This window comes from Pseudophryne corroboree, chromosome 3 (genome assembly GCF_028390025.1).
Source record: "Pseudophryne corroboree isolate aPseCor3 chromosome 3, aPseCor3.hap2, whole genome shotgun sequence".
Classification (NCBI taxonomy): Eukaryota; Metazoa; Chordata; class Amphibia; order Anura; family Myobatrachidae; genus Pseudophryne; species Pseudophryne corroboree.
The window spans coordinates 300,927,843-300,948,545 of record NC_086446.1 but is presented as its reverse complement, the minus strand read 5'-3'; the positions used below and the strand labels follow the sequence as shown (position 1 = coordinate 300,948,545).

The 20,703-nt window shown below is 50.2% G+C and overlaps 1 protein-coding gene across 8 annotated transcripts in view; it reads left to right on the top strand.

The window, feature by feature from the left end:
• LOC135055371 (protein FAM217B-like) overlaps positions 1–20,703 on the top strand; it is a 180,755-nt gene that overhangs the window by 121,016 nt on the left and 39,036 nt on the right. The gene's annotated exons all lie outside the window — the stretch shown is intronic.

Below are 20,703 nucleotides of genomic sequence, written 5' to 3'. Positions count from 1 at the left end.
TTGCTGGGGTTCTGTTACTACTCTGTGAACTTAGCAAGTTTGCGTCTGTATTCGAAAACTTGCCTGTCTAATCCTGTCTCACTGTGCTAGGTGTCAGGGGTCAGTTTAGTGGCAGTAAGCTGAACCTGTGCACTGCAAGTGAGAATTAGGATTGTGGAGACTCTCCTTGTGTCTATCATTCCATCTCAGACCAAGGAGTTTACTGCCACATCCGTTGGTAACCCTTTAGGGTTTTGCTGTTGCCCTTAGCAACAGCATTTCGGGTTCTCTACGTATTAAAACACAACATATTGCTTTTCCCATCTGAGCAGTTCTAATACAAGGGAGATACCCAGTTCCTTAGCCTCTGGGCTTCTCTGTTCACTTTGTGTGTATTTTGTTACCCTATCACCTTCTGTGTACTTTATGTCATATTCCCCAGTCTGTCTGTGAGTCCATTTGTTTTGCATAACAGTTCAAACACCAGTACATTCCTGCAGGCACTGGAGTGCATAACAGTCCTGACACCAGTACTTTCCTGCAGGCACTGGTGTGCATAACATTCCTCCTGTAACCAAGCTCCTGCAAGCTATACCACCAACTCCCTCAACGTCAACTTCCTCCTCAGTCAGGAACGTCAGTAATCCTGCAGGACATGTCACTGTCAAGACTGAGGAGTCCTCCCCCAACCGGGATTCCTCCGGAAGGTCTTTGGGTGGTAACATAATAACATAGTATCTAAGGTTGAAAAATGACAATTGTCCATCGAGTTCAACCTATTTGTGGTCTCCTATGCACAATTATTTTGTATAAAATTTTGACTGAAGTTGATGACTGCCGTTACGTTTTACCCCTCTTTTTTATAATAACCATAATGCGTGACTATGCCCCGTAATCCTGGATATCCTTATCCATTAAGAATTTATCTAACCCATTCTTAAAGGTGTTGACTGAGTCGGCCATTACAACTCCCTCAGGCAGGGAATTCCAAACACGTATCGTCCTTACCGTAAAAAAGCCTTTACGTCGTATTGTGCGGAATCTCCTCTCCTCTAACCTGAGTGAGTGTCCACGAGTTCTCTGTGTTGATCTAACCAAAAACAGGTCCTGCGCAAGATCTGTATATTGTCCCCTTATATATTTGTAAATGTTGATCATGTCCCCTCTTAATCTCCTCTTTTCCAGTGTAAACATGCCTAGCCTTGCAAGCCTTTCCTCGTATTCCAGCATCTCCATACCCTTAATTAGTTTGGTCGCCCGCCTTTGAACCTTTTCTAGCTTCAGGATATCCTTTTTGTAGTAAGGTGCCCAGAATTGTACACAGGATTCAAGGTGTGGCCTCACAAGTGATTTATATAACGGGAGTATAATACTCTTGTCCCTAGCATCAATTCCCCATTTTATGCGTGCGAATATCTTATTAGCCTTCTTTGCTGCAGTCCTACTTTGGGTACTACTGCTTAGTTTGCTATCTATGAGGACACCTAAGTCCTTTTCCAATACAGAATCCCCTAATTTTACCCCATTTAGAAGGTAGGTGTTATTTTTGTTCTTGTTACCACAGTGCATTACTTTACACATGTCTGTATTGAAGCGCATTCTCAATTTCGCTGCCCAACCTTCTAATTTAACTAAGTAATTCTGAAGCGACTCAGCATACCCCTCCGCATTTATAACTTTACAAAATTTGGTATCATCTGCAAAAATTTACACCATGTTCTCTAGACCAGGGATTCTCAAACTCGGTCCTCAGGGACGCACACAGTGCATGTTTTGCAGGTCTCCACACAGAATCACAAGTGAAATAATTAGCTTCACCTGTGGACCTTTTAAAATGTGTCTGTGAGTAATTAATACACCTGTGCACTTGCTGGGTTACCTGCAAAACATGCACTGTGTGGGACCCTGAGGATCCAGTTTGAGGACCCGTTCTCTAGACCTTCTGTTAGGTCATTAATGAAAATATTGAACAATAGCGGTCCTAATACTGAGCCTTGCGGCACACCACTTAGTACTTCAGTCCAAGCTGAAAAAGATCCATTAACCACAACGCGCTGCTCCCTATTATCTAACCAGTTTTTGACCCAAGTGCATATTGTGCTTCCTAGCCCTGATTCTTGTAGCTTGTAGAGAAGTCTCACGTGTGGTACAGTGTCGAATGCTTTAGCAAAATCTAAAAAGATTACATCTACCTCTTTACCCTGATCTAGGTTTGCGCTTACTGTTTCATAAAAGCCAAGTAAGTTGGTTTGACAGGATCTGTCCTTCATAAACCCATGTTGATTCCTTTTAATGACCTTATTGACTTCAAGGAACTTCTGAATACTATCTCTTAGAATACCTTCCAATACTTTCCCCACTATAGATGTAAGACTAACTGGTCTATAATTACCTGGTTCAGCTTTACTTCCCTTTTTGAATATAGGCACTACTTCCGCTATACGCCAGTCTTTGGGATGAACCCAGGAACTGGTCTTTGGGCCCAGCGGAACCAGAGATATAGTCGCCCCAACCGGGTGACCCCAAGCCCCAGTTGGGAGTTTCGGAATCACCGGTGAATATCTCTGGTTCCTGTGTACCGATTCACCAACGATAGCCCAGACACCCCTGTCCATGTGGTCAAAATTTGGGGTCAATCGGTTCACATGAACCGGAGATATTGACCGTTTAACCGGTGGCCCCTAGCCCCCATTCAAAGTCAATGGGCGAGTTGGGGTTCAATCGAACCCCGATATCTCCCGATCTAAGGGGTCTATACAAATTCCGAAATATATGTTTTGTTCAGGAGACTCTTCTCTTTCCAACGAGCCTATCCCAAAAATGTTAGCATACTTGGGGGGCTAGCTAATCTGTATGACTTTTTTTTTAGGGGGGTCAGATTTGGGGTCCGATTTCACGGCCCCCTGATTTTTCATCAAAAATCCGAGATATACATTTTGGAGAAGAGATTCTGAGCTACATTTTCTACATAAGGGTCGGGGTCAAAGGTCATGGCCCCTGACCTCTGGACACTTCCAAACACTGTGATCCTAGTTTTGGGGGATCCCAATCCACTTTGGAGCTTAGATCCCAATAGCGCACAGGTAGCCCAAGCGATTCTGTACCCCAATACGAAATTTCTAGTCTTTGGGGTCAAAAACGGGGGTGCTGGGCTTCGGGGGACACTGCCCCCCCACCTCTTCCGGACCATGCACCCCAACATTTTGAAACTTGGAGGGGTGATAGAGAAGATACTCTTCTGTATTCCTGCCAAATTTGGGGTCACTGGCACCCCAGCAACAGAAGATAAAGCTCCATAAGTGGACCCCATGTGATCTCTTGTGGGAGAACACCGCTGGCTGGAAGTAATGGGTCTCCTGTGGAGCTATTTACACCCACTAGTAGATGAGTATCTTCTCTATATTTGTCCCAATTTTGGGGTGATTCGGTACAGGGGAACCGGAGATATAGACCGGCAAAGTCATGAACCTGTACCCGTGCACTCCCGGGTAAGCTAATGGCCAAGTACCGCTTACTGGAACTCATGGTTCTCCTGTTCCTGTGGAACTATTTACACCCAATTTGGTAGACTAGTAGAGGGGTATCACCTGCATATTTGGCCCAAATATGGGGTGATTCGGTATTGGAGAACCAGAGATATAGACCGACAAAGTAAAAAATCTTTACCTGGGCTCTCCCGGGTAAAGAAATGGCGAAGTACCGCTGACTGGAAGTTATGGATCTCCGGTTCCTGTGGAGCTATTTACACCCAATTTGTTACACTAGTAGAGGTATATAACCTCTATAAGATATATATACATAGATTTAGATATAGACCGTCAAACTCAAAAACATGTACCCGACACTCATCGGATAAGCCCAAAGACCAAGTACCGGTGGCTGGAAGTCATGGATCTCCGGTTCCTGTGGAGCTATTTATTCCAAATTTGGTACACTAGTAGATGAGTATCCCCTCTATATTTGTGCCAAATTTGGGGTGATTCGGTCCAGCAGATCGGGGCACTGGTTTTCAACCTGTGTAGCTCTGTTTTCTCATGGAGCTGGTACTTGCCCAGAGAGGAGATCCAGACCTACAAAACATATATCTCAGATAGTTTATTGACCCCTGGGAACCGGAGATACAACCGGCCAAAGTTCACCCAAATTCCTATAGACTATAATGGGACCCGTTAATTTCTGCCTGAACCCTGATATCTCAACCGCCTTTAGACTCACATGCCCGGCTAGGTTCTCATAAATTAAAGGGGAGCTATCAGGGGGTACCAGAAGTTTTAATGTATCTACCCGGGAACTGGAGATATGACCGTTCAAAGTCAACCCCCATCCAAAGTCCACACTTTTTCAGCCTGACTTCCAAGTTGCTCCCCCTTGCACCCCAAAATGATGCGCTCGTTGGAAAGAGTTGATCCTGAGGATTCAGGAACCGTTGAAACCTAGTTTCTAGCCCGTCCAGAACCAGAGTTATTCTGGATCAAAGACGGAGAACCACCATTCAAACATGACCCATGAAAGCCACGTTCCACCTCCTTATATCTGTTTTTTTATACCGTTCTTGGAACCGGAGATATACCTGCTCAAACCCGGCCAAAACGCTCCCATTGAGGCAGTATTTTGACTGCTCAACCGGGCATAACTTAGGATCCCGGGCAACGATAAACTTGGTTTCAAGTTCTCCTGAAAGCTGAGATATTCAGATATTCAGATTTCCAACGGTAAGGGAACCAAGTTTCTACCTACCCGGGAACCGGTGTTTGATTCCAGAAACTGAGCTCAATCCATACAATAATTTCCCCAACTGAAATCCATGGGAAAAAGAGTGTGGCGGTAAGTTTAAAGGGGTATATCTCTGGTTCTGTTGGACCGAATCACCCCAAATTTGGCCCAGTGATAGAGGGGATACTAGTGTACCAAATCTCATAAATTTGGCTTTTCTGGAACTGGAGATCCATGACTTCCAGCCACCGGTACTTGGTCACTTGCTTACCCAGGCTCTGACGATTGGTTGGTCAATATCTCCGGTTCTGTTGGACCCAATGAACCCAAATTTGGCCCAGATATAGAGGGGATACTCTGCTAACAGTCTAACAAGTCCCATAAATTTGGCTTTTCGGGAACCGGAGATCCATGACTTCCAGGCACCGGTACTTGGTCACTTGCTTACCCAGGCTCAGACCGGGTAAAGTCATCACGGGTGACTGGACGGTTGACCTAGCTCCATACCTCCAAAACAGCCCAAAATTGGTGATGTTCCCAGGATCAAGCTCCATAAGTGGTGGAAGGGAACCAGCCCCCCTCCAAAAAAATATGGACTATTAAGCCCACCCCGACTGGCCCCCCTCCCCGGATTCAAAGCCCACCATCCACCGCCTGGAAGTTGTTGATGCGCTGATTTCATTGCACTAAGTCTTGTTTCGGTACAAGTTCCCAAAGCACCGACTTATGGCCACAAATATTCTGGTTCCAGACCTGGAATTCACCAAAACGGCACCCACCAGGACAGGAGGGCCTCTTTGAACCCAGGAACCCTTCCATACACCCTGGATCCAAAACATCACTTCCACCTGTGGGGGCCATATATTTTTTTCTTTCTGGAGCCCTTTTTTTTTTTAGAGTACTTTAATGACAACGGCGCTGGTTGCAGCTCATCTCTGGTTCTTTGAACGGGGCCAAAAGTTTCAAATTTGGGTCACAATATCTCATGTTCTGTTGGATCCAATGACCCCAAGTTTGGACCACATATAGAGGCGATATGCAGCTACTACTGTACCAAATTTGGGGTCAATGGCTCCACAGGAACCGGAGATCCATGACTTCCAGACAGCGGTACTTGGCTATTGTCTTACCCGGGAGAGCCACCGGTAAAAGTTGGAGGATTTACCGGTCTATATCTCCGGTTCTGTTTAACCCAATGACCCCAAATTTAGCCCAAATATAGAGGGGATACTCTGCTACTACTGTAACAAATTGGGTTTCAAATTGGGTTTAAATAGCTCCACGGGAACCAGAGATCCATGACTTCCAGCCAGCGGTGTTTTCCCATTGACTTACCCGGGGCTCTCCCGCAGGCGGAAAAGTCAAGTGGGGTCCACTTCTGGAGCTATAACTTTCATTCCTGGGCTGCCAGTGACCCCAAATTTGGCAGGCATACAGAAGAGTCTCTTCTCTATCAACCCACCAAGTTTCAAAATTTTGGGGTGCATGGCCCAGAAGCGGTGGGGGGGTAGTGTCCCCCAGGGCCTAACACCCTCATTTTTGACCCCAGAGACTAGAAACTTCGTATTGGGGTAAAGAATCACTGGGGCTACCTGTGCCCCATTGGGGTCTAAGCTCCAAAGTGGATCAGGACCCCCCAAAACCTGGACCAGTGTTCTGAAGCATCCAGAGGTCATGACCTTTGACCCCCTATACACCGAGGGTCCCCAATCAGTCCAAATTTCCAACCTGTGCCCCTCCAGATGCTGTGGAACAACACATCCCAGCACCCCATGCCACAGTTTTGATATTAAGGCATGTTGAAACGTGTAGTTTCACAAAAGCTGGAGGGCCACAGGTTGAATACCTATGCAGTACAATCAAGCTATTTATTTACAGTTTCTTATATAGCGCAGCATATTCCGTTGCGCTTATTTCCCCTTTGCTGTTACTTTTATTTCTTTCTTCTAATTGGTCCGCTTCTATGAATAAAAATATTTTTTATGATATATTGGTCATCTTATTTTTTCAAATTACATATGTACTCTGAAGTTAGTTAATAATAGATATTTATTAATGGTTTTCAGACTCTGTCCACAGGACCACAAACCGAGCACATTTTAGAGATGAACTATCATGAACTTAGGTATACTCATCGCTCACTGACATTTTAAAAGATCAACAGGTGGAGCCAACTATTATTATATTCTTCTTTGTTTAGAACGTGAAAACATGAACGGTTTGGGGACCTGAGGACAGAGTTGTAGTCTGTCCTAGTACTTGTATACAGACGAGAGGGTATAAATATTGTAAACTCCCCTGGGGCAGAGACTGATGTGAATTTTTATAATTTAAGGTCTGTTTAAAATACGTGCGTTACGTAAATAATGTTATTTCACATGAAAAAATATTCTGCTTGAAGCTAGTTATCTTCCTAGGACAATAGCAGTCCATAAATAATTCAAAATGATGGATGTATTTTATCATTTTCAATTTACAAAGTATAATCTGACAAGCCTGTGGACTTCACAATTGAGGACCAATATTCCAAACTAGGAATAATTTTCAAGTTTGAAGAAGCACCAATACTGGAATAATAATCAGCCACAATGTAAAACTATTTTCATCTACAAGGTTCATTAATACATTTTTCCTTTAAAATTTAGTTGACGACATAGGGATAGGGTCTATATGATGGTTGCAGTTTGATAGACAGTATCTAATTAGACAGTCCATAGCCAGACACCATATGTTAGACAGACATTACGTCGACATGGTCAAAATTTCAACATGAAAATGGTTGACCACTAAAAAATAGACACCCTGTTTTTTGCATTTTTGTGGATAATTTTGTCAACTGGGACTCCAATTGTAGACTTACCCTCGCCTCACTTGCCACAAGGTTTATAACCAACTCTATGCCAACATGGATAGAGAAGGTATGAAATAGTCCAAATACATGTTACATTAAACAACAAAAAATTGTCTATCTTTTTTTTGTCGACCACTTTCATGTCAACCTTTTGTACTGTCTCACATATGGGGGAGAATTCATAATGTTTGAAAAGTCAGTTGGGTGTCTGTTTTTTCATATCTAATATATAGGGTGGAAAAAGACAACCAACCGATTTTTCAAACATTTGAATTCCCCCCATGGTGTCTATCTATTGACTGTCTAACTAGACACTGTCTATCAACCGGATACCCTATATGATGGTGATGGCAGAGCAAAACTTGTGTTTAGGATATATGTTCTATTAGTTTGACCCAAAATGGGCTAAGTAAAGTATCTTGAACCATCGCAGTAACAGAGTCCTCAAAAGAATGCGCCTATACTATATGTATGAGAAATATGGATGGACAAGCTTTCACCGGGCGTGTGTGGCATATTAGTGAGTTATTTAAGTTAGGTATTGTACAATGACTGCAGTTTAGATCTAAAAATGTTATCAGGCATTTGTTTCAGAATTATATGATTACATAGGCAAAATGAAAATAAAATTAAACTTGTTAAGTGATAATGAACCTCGGGTGAGGTCAGGGCATGTTAGCTGGTCGGCACAGAACACTCATTAAGCCCGTAATGCACACAGCATGGTGGACATGAACACCAAGGCACATGGGGGGGTGGGGGGGGTGTCATTGCGAGTTGATCGCATGTAGCAACTTTTTGCTGCTCGTGCGATCAACCTGACGTCGCCTATGGGGGACTGTATTATAGCATAGCAGTGCTGTGAACACTTGTGCAGCACTGCTATGCTAAAAATGTTTCTATCAAAACAAGACCCTGTGCGACGGATCCATCGATGAAGGTCCCAGTCCTGACGTCAGACATCCACCCTCCAAACACCTGTGTTGGACTTACCACGCCTGGAAACCGGTGAGTATCCTCCCCGTAACGCCTCCCACTTAACCGTCTTATTGCTATCGCTGGTGCGATCACATTTCTTGTTGGCAGCATCGTTGTCCAGTGACGTCGCACGTGCGCAATGCAGACGCCGCAAATTTCCCACCCGATCCGAATAACCCCCATGGTTGGTTATAAGTATACCAATGTTTTATAGAATATATATTTCAGTATCCTTAGGGTGCAGCTTTTGTCTTCCCCATTCACTCCTTTCAAAATTTCCTCTATTATGCCAAATTAAAACAGTTTTTATTCTGCTGTATTTGAACCTGAACAGTAAATTGCATTTAAAAAATCAATATATATTAAAATAAAAACAATACAAATTTGCAATAAATAATTTTTATTTTAAAAACAAATTTAAATATAGAATAACATTTTTGTAATTTTGGAAACATTTTATATGTTTAAGGCATTTCACTTATACTGAAAAGTGCTGAACAGATCAGCAATAAATCCTACTTACGTTAAATGACAAACATAACCACTGCCTAACATGGACAGCTTTAAACATCATCTAAACTTTTGTGAGTATCAGGGGAGTAGTATACGTAGCACTCACTAGCATAATGCAGACTGTTCATAGAGGTACCACTCTCTGTAGTGCTGAAATGGAAATAAAATATTCTGCGTTCAGTCTCTGCAAGTGTTCTCACTAATATGGTGACTAACAAGGTATACACAATAAAATATAGTAGTGCTGCAAATCTTTATTGTAGCAAATAGGCGCACTGCTCTAAATACAGTTTCATTTGGGCGCTGAATGCCCATGATAGCAGAAGTACATGGGACCCCTCATTAGGAACGAGTGGTGGTAAGGGAATGTGGTTGTGGCACATCTATAGCAGCTGTTGATAAACCCTTATCAATATTCAAAGTGCCAGATTTCAAATATAAATTTTTTAATTAATCCTATTGCCAAACCCTACCCAATACAAAGTGCATTAACACATATACAACAGGTATATTCTACAATTGCGTTTTGGAGGCGTGGCCGGACCGTGCAGGTGGCGGGCCGCAGCGGTTGCGTGACGTAACATGTAGCAGCTGTGACCATGGGCAGCGACGAGCAACTCCCGTTCAACCGCAGGAGCTGCACTGGCCGGGAGTTTCTCAACAAGTACAAAAGCATCGCCACTGTGAGATGCTTTTGGACTTGTGCGAGGGAGGGGGTGAGGCGGGCTAGCCCTGTGCTGTGCGTCCCCCTGCATGTCTGGGAACATGATCATAGCTGTGCTAAATTTAGCACAGCGACGATCAACTCAGAATGACCCCCTTAGTGCTATATCACCTACTATAGTTCAGGAGAGTGGGATACAGGGAGACTTAACCTGCTTCCAGGATCGATCAATACATTAACGCTAAGTGGCCTCACCTGCCTATCTTTTACGCTCATCTCTTATGAAAATCCTCAAAATTTCCAGGAGTGTATACTGCTGCACCTGTGTATAATGCCCAGATGTACGGTTTGGCTCATGTATTTTGTGTGAATCTGTCTCTGGTGCTAGCCAGTGCCCCCTCCGCCATTTAGCTCACCGCACGTCCCTGGAGTGGATCCAGACGCTATTAGTGTACACAACGGCCATGTGAACCTACAGTGAACACAAATGCCCAAGTGTACACCGACGCACTAGTCATACAGCGGACTATGCTGCGACTGGGTCTTTTCAGATACACAGCCTCACAGATGGAAACTGAGGAAACTGGTCACGAACCGGGGAGGGACAACCAGGAGAGCGTCTTACTCCCCACTGCGGACATCAACCCCAGGAATCCCAGTCTCAGACTAAAGGGCCCTACACACTGGCCAACATGACTGCACAATATGAACAATCTCGTTCATTAATGAACGAGATAACGTTCATATCGTGCAGTGTGGAGGCACCAGCGATGAACGGCCACGCGCTTGTTCATCGCTGTACATGCAGGCCAATAAGGACAATCTCGTCCATATTTGCCTGCACTTCAATGCAGCCGGGTGACGGGGGGAGTGAAGAAACTTCACTGCCCCCCGGTCACCCGTATCCGCCGTCGGGCAGTTCGGCCAGTGTGTAGGGACTATCACCCTGGAGCCTATGATCCCTGAGGTAGTTATCCATCCCAAAGCAGTGCTGCTGTGTCTCGTGTTTTCCCTCCTAAGCGGAACCCATGCCTTACCTTCTCCCCGTGCTCCGGCCATAGCCGGGTAATGTCTGCAGTACCTGCTAGTATATCCTACACCGATGCCCACCAAAAAACAGCATTGTTGTGACCCAGCAGAGAGTTGTTGGAGCGACTCTAAATGGTACGCATAGGACGTTTTAGAAAGATCACGCCAGGAAAAAAAAAAAAAAAATACTATAAAAATAAAAAGCTTAGGGCTGCTATAAAACCAGTAGCCCAATGACCATGGTCTGCCTCCTGCCGTTCCAAACAAACTGAATTGCCTGAGAAAGGAGGCGGGGATATAGGGGGACTGGCCTGGTGCATTCTGGGAGGCCGAAAACTTTGATCAATGGTGCCAATCCGCTGTTGCTACATCATATCCCACTGTTTATCCTGTGGACAACCTGTGTACCCTGCAAGAGAAAACATGGGTAGCACCAGTAAAAGTGATTTCAGAACACACTTCAATCCCTGCCACATTTAACCTAAATGCAAGAGTTTACCAACTTACATGAGCAAATGCAAATGGCTAAAGGTTCACAATTACTTACCTGGCATACTAATCTGCCATTTAAAAACAGCAAACGCGTATAACACTTTTCCCACAAAAAAGCCAGGTCCAACCTGGGCTTTCAGAGACTGTTACAACCATGACCCAAGAACGTTTACCCTGCACCCTGAACCTAGGTTATTCCCAGGTTGGCCCCATTTACACCGAGCCCGTTTCTGCCCTGCATGTCACTAGGACACTCCCTTGAGGCAGTCCTCTGCATATACAGACAATCAGCATCTTTTAAGCATAACTCAGGACATGACGTTTACACAGCACACTTCCCCAGGTCCAAATCTGGTTGATAACAGGCTGGGATTCACAGGTCACTGGAGTTGGGTTATTTTTAACTGACCCTTTTACACAACAATATGCCGGGGTGGTGACTTCAACAGTGACGCGTGCGTAGGTGGCACTTGGAGATGATCTCAAAGTGCCACCTCTTCTTATAGCGTAAAATTGTAACACGTTGCATAGACCTGGCTTGGGATCCGGTCTGAAGATCGACAGTGCCTAGGTCGACCACTATTGGTCGACAGTCACTAGGTCGACATGGATGGAAGGTCGACAGGGTTTCTAGGTCGACATGTGCTAGGTCGACATGAGTTTTTTTATTGTTTTTTCATTTTTTCATACTTAACGATCCATGTCGACTACGTTTGGAACGGTAAAGTGTGCCGAGTGAAGCGGCAGCGGAGCGAAGGCACCATGCCCGAAGCATGGCGAGCGAAGCGAGCCATGCGAGGGGACGCGGTGCGCTAATTTGGGATCCCTTGGGATCCCGGTCACTTTACGAAGAAAACGACACAAACCCCCCCCCCAAAAAAAAACTCATGTCGACCTTTAGACCTGTCGACCTAGAAACCCTGTTGACCTTCCATCCATGTCGACCTAGTGACTGTCGACCAATAGTGGTCGACCTAAACATTGTCGACCTAGGCACTGTCGATAAAACGAACCACACCCACCTGGCTTACCCGTTCACTCCTCAATGCAAGACAGGTTGAATTAGTGTTCAACCCTGGTAGCTACCAGACTTGAGATACCATGTCGATCAACCATGATTATTTCAACTGGCCCTTTTCAGACTGCACATCAACGTGGATTTATGCGCAGTAACCCAGATTTTTGTGGCAGACACAAAGGGGTATCATAACAAACCACAAGCCAGATAGATCAAGCAATAAACAAGGTTACTGATGAAGTGGAAAAGGGGTCTTTCATGGTTTACTTAACCTGAATGCAATTTGGTTCAGGGAACAATTAAACTACTTGGTATACCAGTTACAAAAGGGTTGGTGCCAGAATACTGGCGGTCAGGAGACCAACGCCAGAATCCCAACTGAGAACGCAGCAAGTCCCCTGGCGGTATCGCTGCACACACCACGCATCAGGCACAGTGGCGTGCTTCGCTAACCACACTCTTATTCCCCCTTGGGTGGTGGCATGGACCACCACGAGTGGTAATACGGTGCAGCAGTAGGGAGTCCAATTACATACCAGCCCAGGACTAATGGTGCCCATAAAGTTATGCGATCCCCCGCAACATCGCACCAGCAGTTCAGGTGCGACGAAATCACACCTGAACTGACAAAGTGATTACCATGCAATAGATCGCATGGTCATCACGTGATGGGTGGGTGCAAATATTAAGTGCAGCACTTACTATCATGAGACGCGAGATTAGACCAGCGTGCCCGTGCGTCCCATGGTACCTTAAACGTGCATACAATCCTTCGATTTCTCTCACAGATGCAGTCAAAAACAGGATTTTAATACCTACCGGTAAATATTTTTCTCCTAGTCTGTAAAGGATGCTGGGGTCCACTTCAGTACCATGGGGTATAAACTGTTCCGCAGGAGCCATGGGCACGTTAAGACTTTTTCAGAGTGTGAACTGGCTCCTCCGTCTATGCCCCTCCTCCAGACCTCAGTATAGGAACTATGCCCAGGGAGACAGACATTTAGAGAAAACGATTTACTTTTAATTTAACGGTGAAATTCATACCAGCTCACACCTTAACCATGCTGCACAACATGGCATTCAACATAACACATGCCAACAGGCATGAACAATTTACAGCAACACGCTGAAAAAATGACCGTAACAACACTTGTGTAACTACAAACTAGTGATGAGAGGGTTCGGTTTCTCAGAATCCGAACCCCCCCCGAACTTCACCCATTTTACACGGTTCCAAGGCAGACTTGGATCCTCCCGCCTTGCTCGGTTAACCAGAGCACGCCCGAAAGTCATCATCCCGCTGTCGGATTCTCGCGAGATTCATATTCTATATAAAGGAGCCACGCGTCGCCGCCATTTTCACTCGTGCATTGGAGATGATACGGAGAGGACGTGCAGCGTCCTCTCAGTTTCTGTGTTCAGTGTGCTACAAATATCTGTGCTCGGTGTACTGAAAATATCTACATTCTCTGCCTGAAAAACGCTCCATATCTGTGATGCATTGTAGTATAGGAGGACAGTGCAGAGTTTTGCTGACCAGTGTCCACCAGTATTATATAGCAGTACGGTACAGTAGACCACTGCTCTACCTATCTCTGTGTCGTCAAGTATACTATCCATCCATACCTGTGGTGCATTTTAGTTGTGTGCAGTATATATAGTAGGAGGACAGGGCAGAATTTTGCTGACCACCAGTATATAATATATAGCAGTATGGTACAGCAGGCCATTGCTATTGATATAGTACTGGCATATAATTCCACAATTAAAAAATGAGCAAAAATGTGGAGGGTAAAATAGGGAAAGATTAAGATACATTTCCACCTCGTGCTGAAGCTGCTGCCACTAGTCATGGCCGACACGATGAAATGCCATCAACGTCGTCTGCCAAGGCCAATGCCCAATGTCATAGTAGATAGCATGTAAAAAAAAAAAAAAAAATAAGAAGATCAGTAAAATCTAAATTAAAAGCGTCTGATGAGATGCGTAAACTTGCCAATATGCCATTTACGACACGGAGTGGCAAGGAACGGCTGAGGCCCTGGCCTAAGTTCATGGCTAGTGGTTCTGATTCACATGAGGATGGAAGCACTCATCCTCTCGCTAGAAAAATGAAGACTTAAGCTGGCAAAAGCACAGCAAAGAACTGTGCGTTCTTCTAAATCACAAATCCCCAAGGAGAGTCCAATTGTGTCGGTTGCGATGCCTGACCTTCCCAACACTGGACGGGAAGAGGTGGCGCCTTCCACCATTTGCACGCCCTCTGCAAGTGCTGGAAGGAGCACCTGCAGTCCAGTTCCTGATAGTCAAATTGAAGATGTCACTGTTGTAGTACAGCAGGCTGAGGATATGGGTGTTGCTGGCGCTGAGGAGGAAATTGACAAGGAGGATTCTGATGGTGAGGTGGTTTGTTTAAGTCAAGCACCCGGGGAGACACCTGTTGTCCGTGGGACGAATATTGTCAAGCCTTGTGTTGCCTTTGTCAAGCTGTAATAAGTAGGGGTAAGGACGTTAACCACCTAGGAACATCCTCCCTTATACGTCACCTGGAGCGCATTCATCATAAGTCATCTAGAAGTTCAAAAACTTTGGGTGACAGCGGAAGCAGTCCACTGACAACTAAATCCCTTCTTCCTCTTGTACCCAAGCTCCTGCAAACCCCACGACCAACTCCCTCAATGTCAATTTCCTCCTTAGACAGGAACGCCAATAGTCCTGCAGGCCATGTCACGAGTCCTCTCCTGCCTGGGATTCCTCCGATGCATCCTTGAGTGTAACGCCTAGCGAGTACAGGAGCTTTCCAACTGCCCCCCCCCCCACCGCCGGACACTGCGAGCCGCGGGTGGGACAGCGGGACAGACCCCAAAAAATGGGACTGTCCCGCGAAAATCGGGACATTTGGGAGGTATGGGGGGGTGTGAGGGTTATGTCATACAGACAGACGGGCACCGGCTCACTGTGTGCTTGACCCCCCACATCAGCATACTCAGCAGGGTCTCTCTGGTGCGGAGGAGCGTCACTTTCTGGCACACTCCACGCTTCTTAGCTGCAGTTTAGTGGGGCACCTGTCGCTGTGCAGGTTCCATACTGCCTCTGTTATCTCCAGCCCCGGCAACTCTACCGCTAGCTGCAGCGCTGCCACCCGCAGTGGAGTGCGCCCAGCTCATTCACACACTTTAGCCGGTGGGTAGCGCTGCAGAAGTCTGCGCTGCTTGCAGGCTCTGACCCCCTCCTCCCTCCAGCCACAGCGTCTCCTGGGGGCTAACCAGTCATTCCCAGTCTCCCCTTACCACAGTGCCCGGCAGCCGCGAGGTCTGCGCCACGTGCATGCTATGACCCCCTCCTCCCTCCAGCCGCAGCATCTCCTGGGGGCTAACCAGTCATTTCCAGTCTCACCTTACCACAGTGCCCGCAAGCTGCGCGAGGTCTGCGGTGTGTGACTGAGGAGGGGGGTGGGAGTGATGCGGACGGGCAGAGGAAGCAGGACTCCAGCCTGAGAGAGTCAGCCATGCCAAGTCTCCACCAGCAGCAGATCCCAACAGGTTGGAGTGGAACAGCAGCAGCCAGCAGCAGTGACTCCGGTAACATACATCTGTCTGTCACCACTGTTCTGTCCCTAATACCAATCTCTCCCGTGCCCTGTGTTCTGTCATGTCCCTGTCACTCCTGGCCTGGCCCTTTCACCCTTATCCTGGCCCTGTCACCCTTATCCTGTCCCTATCATTTTTGTCCTGGCCCCGTCACCCCTGTCCTGGCCCCGTCACCCCTGTCCTGACCCCGTCACCCCTGTTCTGACCCCGTCACCCCTGTTCTGACCCTGTCACCCCTATCCTGGCCCTGTTACTGCATACCCTCCAACTACCTTTTATGGCATGTACAGTACCCGCAGCGCCTCCAGACCTCTCCCCAATGCACCACACCTCCGCCTCCACCACATGCGGCACTCCACCCCTCCCCCACCCCTTCACCACCCACAGCACCTCCAGGCCCCTTCCACCATTCACCCCCCTTATATGTCTCCCACCACACCTGCCTCCCTCCACCCGCAGCATCTGCAGACACCCTCCTCCATCAGCGGTCCCCCCTCTCACCCACCCCTCCCCCACCAATGGCACCCCTGCACCTGCCCCTCCACCACCTCCGTCCCTCCTTTCCCATCCGCCGCAACACCCGTCCCTGCCCCTACCCTACCCATGGTGCCTGCGGTCCCCTACCCCACCCCCGGCACTCTCGTCCCTTCACATCCAACAGCACCTCCGGAACCCTTCATCCGGCCACAACATCCCCACACCTGCCCCTCCCCCACCTTCAGTGCCTCCGGACCCCTCCCCCATCTGCATCCCCCACTCCTCTTCCCCTCCCCCACGCACAGCACCTCCCGAACCTTCCCCATCCGGGCCCCACCCCCACTTCTGCCTCCCTCCACCCGCAGCATCTACAGACACCATCCGCAGTCCCCCCGCACCCGCTACATTCTGTACATCGTGCCCTGCAGGTGCTGTTCACGCCGTCGCAAGGGGCTGTGCCTCCTTCACCATCGCACGCCCTTTCATTATGCAATATTTAACAACTAACAAAGGAATGCAGGTAATACTCCATATAATACAAATATTAAACCCCAGAAAGGCATGCAAGGGTTAAGGGGGCGTAGCTCCTTGCGACGGTGTGAAGAGCGCCCGTAGGGCACGATGAAGCACCTAGTGTGTGTGTGTGTGTGTACTTGTTTATATATCCTAACGGGGACAAGGGCCAGACAGCACACCAACACTGGCGGGACCTCCGACATGGTGGGGACCTAAAATGAGGTCCCCAAGAGTCTGACCCTGGGAGGTGATAGGGGAGTCATGTCTCAACTACCCAGCATACAATTCTCGCAAGTCCCCGAGAATCACGTTTACCAGACTGGAATGGGTTTCGGTGTGTATGCAATGCAGAGTGTGTTTAAAGCAAACAGTTCCCCAGCAGCACTGTGGCGGGGGACTTGGACCGTGCGCCCTCACTCTCCAGCCAAGTCCCGGCCGGGGACTTGGCCGGAGGCACCCCGTCCGCCCGGCGCGTCAGCGCCTCCGAGCGCGGCAGGGGGGTCCTTCCCTGGTCCGCCCCAGGGCCGACGTGGACTCCCTGGCCGGGCTTAATAGTCGGGGGCGGGTCCACCGGGAGGAGAGGAGGGGCCTCGGGCCGTCCGGACGGGAGAGAGTCCGGGCCTCGCCTCCTCCTCGTCCCGCCCGTCCCCGGGTCGACCCCCGGTCCGTCCGGCGGCTCCACGGCCTGGGCTTCCCGTCCAGCGGAGGACATCCCTACTCTCGCCTGATCTTCACCCGGCGAGAGCCCGGGCTGCGGAAGCCGGCGGGAGCCCGGGTTGCGGAAGCCGGTAGGTGCCCGGGCTGCGGTAGCCGGCGAGATCCCGAGCTGTCTGTATGTACGGAGCCCGGGCCGCGGAAGCCGGAGGGAGCCCGGGGTGCGGTAGCCGGTGAGATCCCGGGCTGCGGTAGCCGGCGAGATCCCGAGCTGCCTGTATGTACGGAGCCCGGGCCGCGGAAGCCGGAGGGAGCCCGGGGTGCGGAAGCCGGCGGGTGCCCGGGCTGCGGTAGCCGGCGAGATCCCGAGCTGCCTGTATGTACGGAGCCCGGGGTGCGGAAGCCGGAGGGAGCCCGGGCTGCGGTAGCCGACGAGATCCCGAGCTGTCTGTATGTACGGAGCCCGGGCCGCGGAAGCCGGAGGGAGCCCGGGCTGTTCTTCTCTTCCATCCGTTATTTCATTTGCTGTCTGTATGTACGGAGCCCGGCCGTGAAAGCCGGCGGGTGCCCGGGCTGTTCTTCTCTTCCATCCTTCCGTCCGTCCATCCATCCGTTCATTCTCCCTTTGCATTTAAATCGGTGGTGTGTTTTTTTCTTTTGCCTGTTTTTTTTCTCTCTCTCAATCGTGTATTCCCTCGGCTGGCCAGCGGGGGGCGCCGCATCGGGGACCTGGGCGGACCGGGTACATTTCATCTGTTTGGGGCGAGTGCTTTTTTGAATTTTTTTTATCTTTTAGTCTCGTTCCGTTCTTCCCTTCAAATGGCCTGCGGGGGGCGCCGTGCGAGCGGACCGGCATCCACCCCTGGCCGCTCCGGGACTTTGCATTCAAATGGGTGGGGTGTTTTTCATGTTTTGCCCTTTTTTTTCACTCCCCCCCCCTCTCAATCGTGTATTACCTCGGCTGGCCAGCGGGGGGCGCCGCGGCGGGGACACGGGCGGACCGGGTACATTTCATCTGTTTGGGGCGAGTGCTTTTTTGAATTTTTTTTATCTTTTAGTCTCGTTCCGTTCTTCCCTTCAAATGGCCTGCGGGGGGCGCCGTGCGAGCGGACCGGCATCCACCCCTGGCCGCTCCGGGACTTTGCATTCAAATGGGTGGGGTGTTTTTCATGTTTTGCCCTTTTTTTTCACTCCCCCCCCCCCCCTCTCAATCGTGTATTACCTCGGCTGGCCAGCGGGGGGCGCCGCGGCGGGGACACGGGGGAGGGTTCATCCGGGCGGATCGGGTACCTTTCGTCTGTTTGGGGCAAGTGCTTTTTTGAAATGTTTTTCTTTTTATTTTTGTCATCCCTTCGACCGGCCAGCGGGGGGCGCCGCGCGCGCGGACCGGCGGGGCCCTGCATCCCACTTACTTTCGCCCGACGGGAATCATTTCTTTTGTTTTTATCCGAGAGGGCACACGGAATCTGCACCCCCCCGCAGTGGCGTCAGGCGGCCACCGGGGGGCGCCGCGATGGGGGTCGCCCGGGAGCCGCCTGCCCGTCCGCAGGGCCAAGGGTGCCGGGGCGGGTCGCGCGCCGCCGTTCCCCCCTGATCGTCTCGCTCCGAGCCGCATCTGGCCACCGGGGGGCGCCGTCGGGCCTCCCCGCGGGCCGGGGGACGCGGCCGGCGAGCGTCGGACTCCAGCGCGGAAGTGTCTCGGATGAGTACGGACCGGGGCGCCCGCGGCCCAGCGGCACTTCCAGGGGCTCGGGAAGGAGATGGTTGAAGCCTGGGTGAAGCGCGCCCTCAGCCGTCCGTGTCGCTACCCGCCGGAGAACACCTCCGCCGGATCAGTAGGTACCAACGAGGCGAGCGAGAGAGCCGGGACTCTGTCCGGGGCCGAAAAGCCCGTTTCCCTGGAGCTCAGAGATCAGCATGGGCAGGGCCTTCTTGCATCCGATTTTGCCCAGGCAGGGCTCCAGGAACCGGGTTACAAAAAGCAAAAAGCCCTGGTGCCCGGCGTACGGGCCGGGCACGTCTCCTTCTCCCCCGGCGGCAGCGCCCCCCGGCGGGCCAAATCGGGTACTGCAATTTGTGGAAGTCTCGGCTATGAGTGCGGACCGGTATGCCTCAGACTGGGAGGCACTCCCAAGGCCTCGGATAAAAATTGCTGGGCACACCGCAAAAGTGTTGCGCGCGCCTCCCGTCCCACTACGTCCGAGAGGACCCCATGAGCGAGATTTACAGGTGGTGGATGGATTACGGTATGGAAACAGATAACCAAATGATTTTTGGAGCTCCTGTGAATGGGTGTGTGACAGGATAGCGGTGGAGCTCTGAGATCAGCATGCGCAGGACCATCTCCCCGATGGGGCCTATAAAGGGTCAAGATGGGTGTCTGTTGGAGCCTGAAGTACGGCCTGGGCATGTCTCCTTCTCCCCCGGAGGCAGCGCCCCCCCCAGCGGGCCTAATCAGGTACTGCAATTTGTGGAAGTTTCGCCGATGAGTCCGGACTGGTGTTCCTCAGGCTGGGAGGCACTTCCAAGGCCTCGGTGAAGAATTGCAGAGTGCACCGCAAAAGTGTCGCGCGCGCCTCCTGTCCCACTACGTCCGAGAGGACCCCCTGAGCGAGATTTACAGGTGGCAGATGGATTATGGTATGGAAACAGTGAACCGAATGAAAATTACTCTTTTTTTTTCAGCAACCCGATCGATGTGGCACCCCGCGCCCCGGCGGGGAGGGACGATCGCTCGGCCGGAACCCAGGGGTCTCGGCTGGCTCCAGGCGAACCCGACCCTTCCTCTGCCCACGGCGCGCCCGGAACCTCTCGGCCCGGAGAGGGCGTCCGGTCCCCAGGTGTCCGCCCCGATCGCTCCGGTTTCCGGAGCCGGGCGGGCCCCACACCCGTACCCCGTGCGGCGCGGTCTGCTCTGTCCGCCGGCACCCGCAGGCGTCTGACGCCGCCGGGGGTGCCGGGGAAGCGTCCCCCTCGCCCAGCGAAGGACGCTCGCCCCCGGACCCCGGCGGAGCACATGATTTCCCAGGAACCGAACGAGCGTCGCATCGAGATCTGAGGACGCGGCCAGCCCCGACGGCCGCTCCTTGCAGCCCCAGGAGAGGGCCCTGCGCGCCGCCCCTGCTCCGGCGAGGCGGTCACACGGAAGGGTTCGCCCGCCGGACCTCCCCCGCCGCGGACGGGAGGATCGGATCGGGCGGAGGTCAGAGCGCGAGAGAGCGCGGGAGAG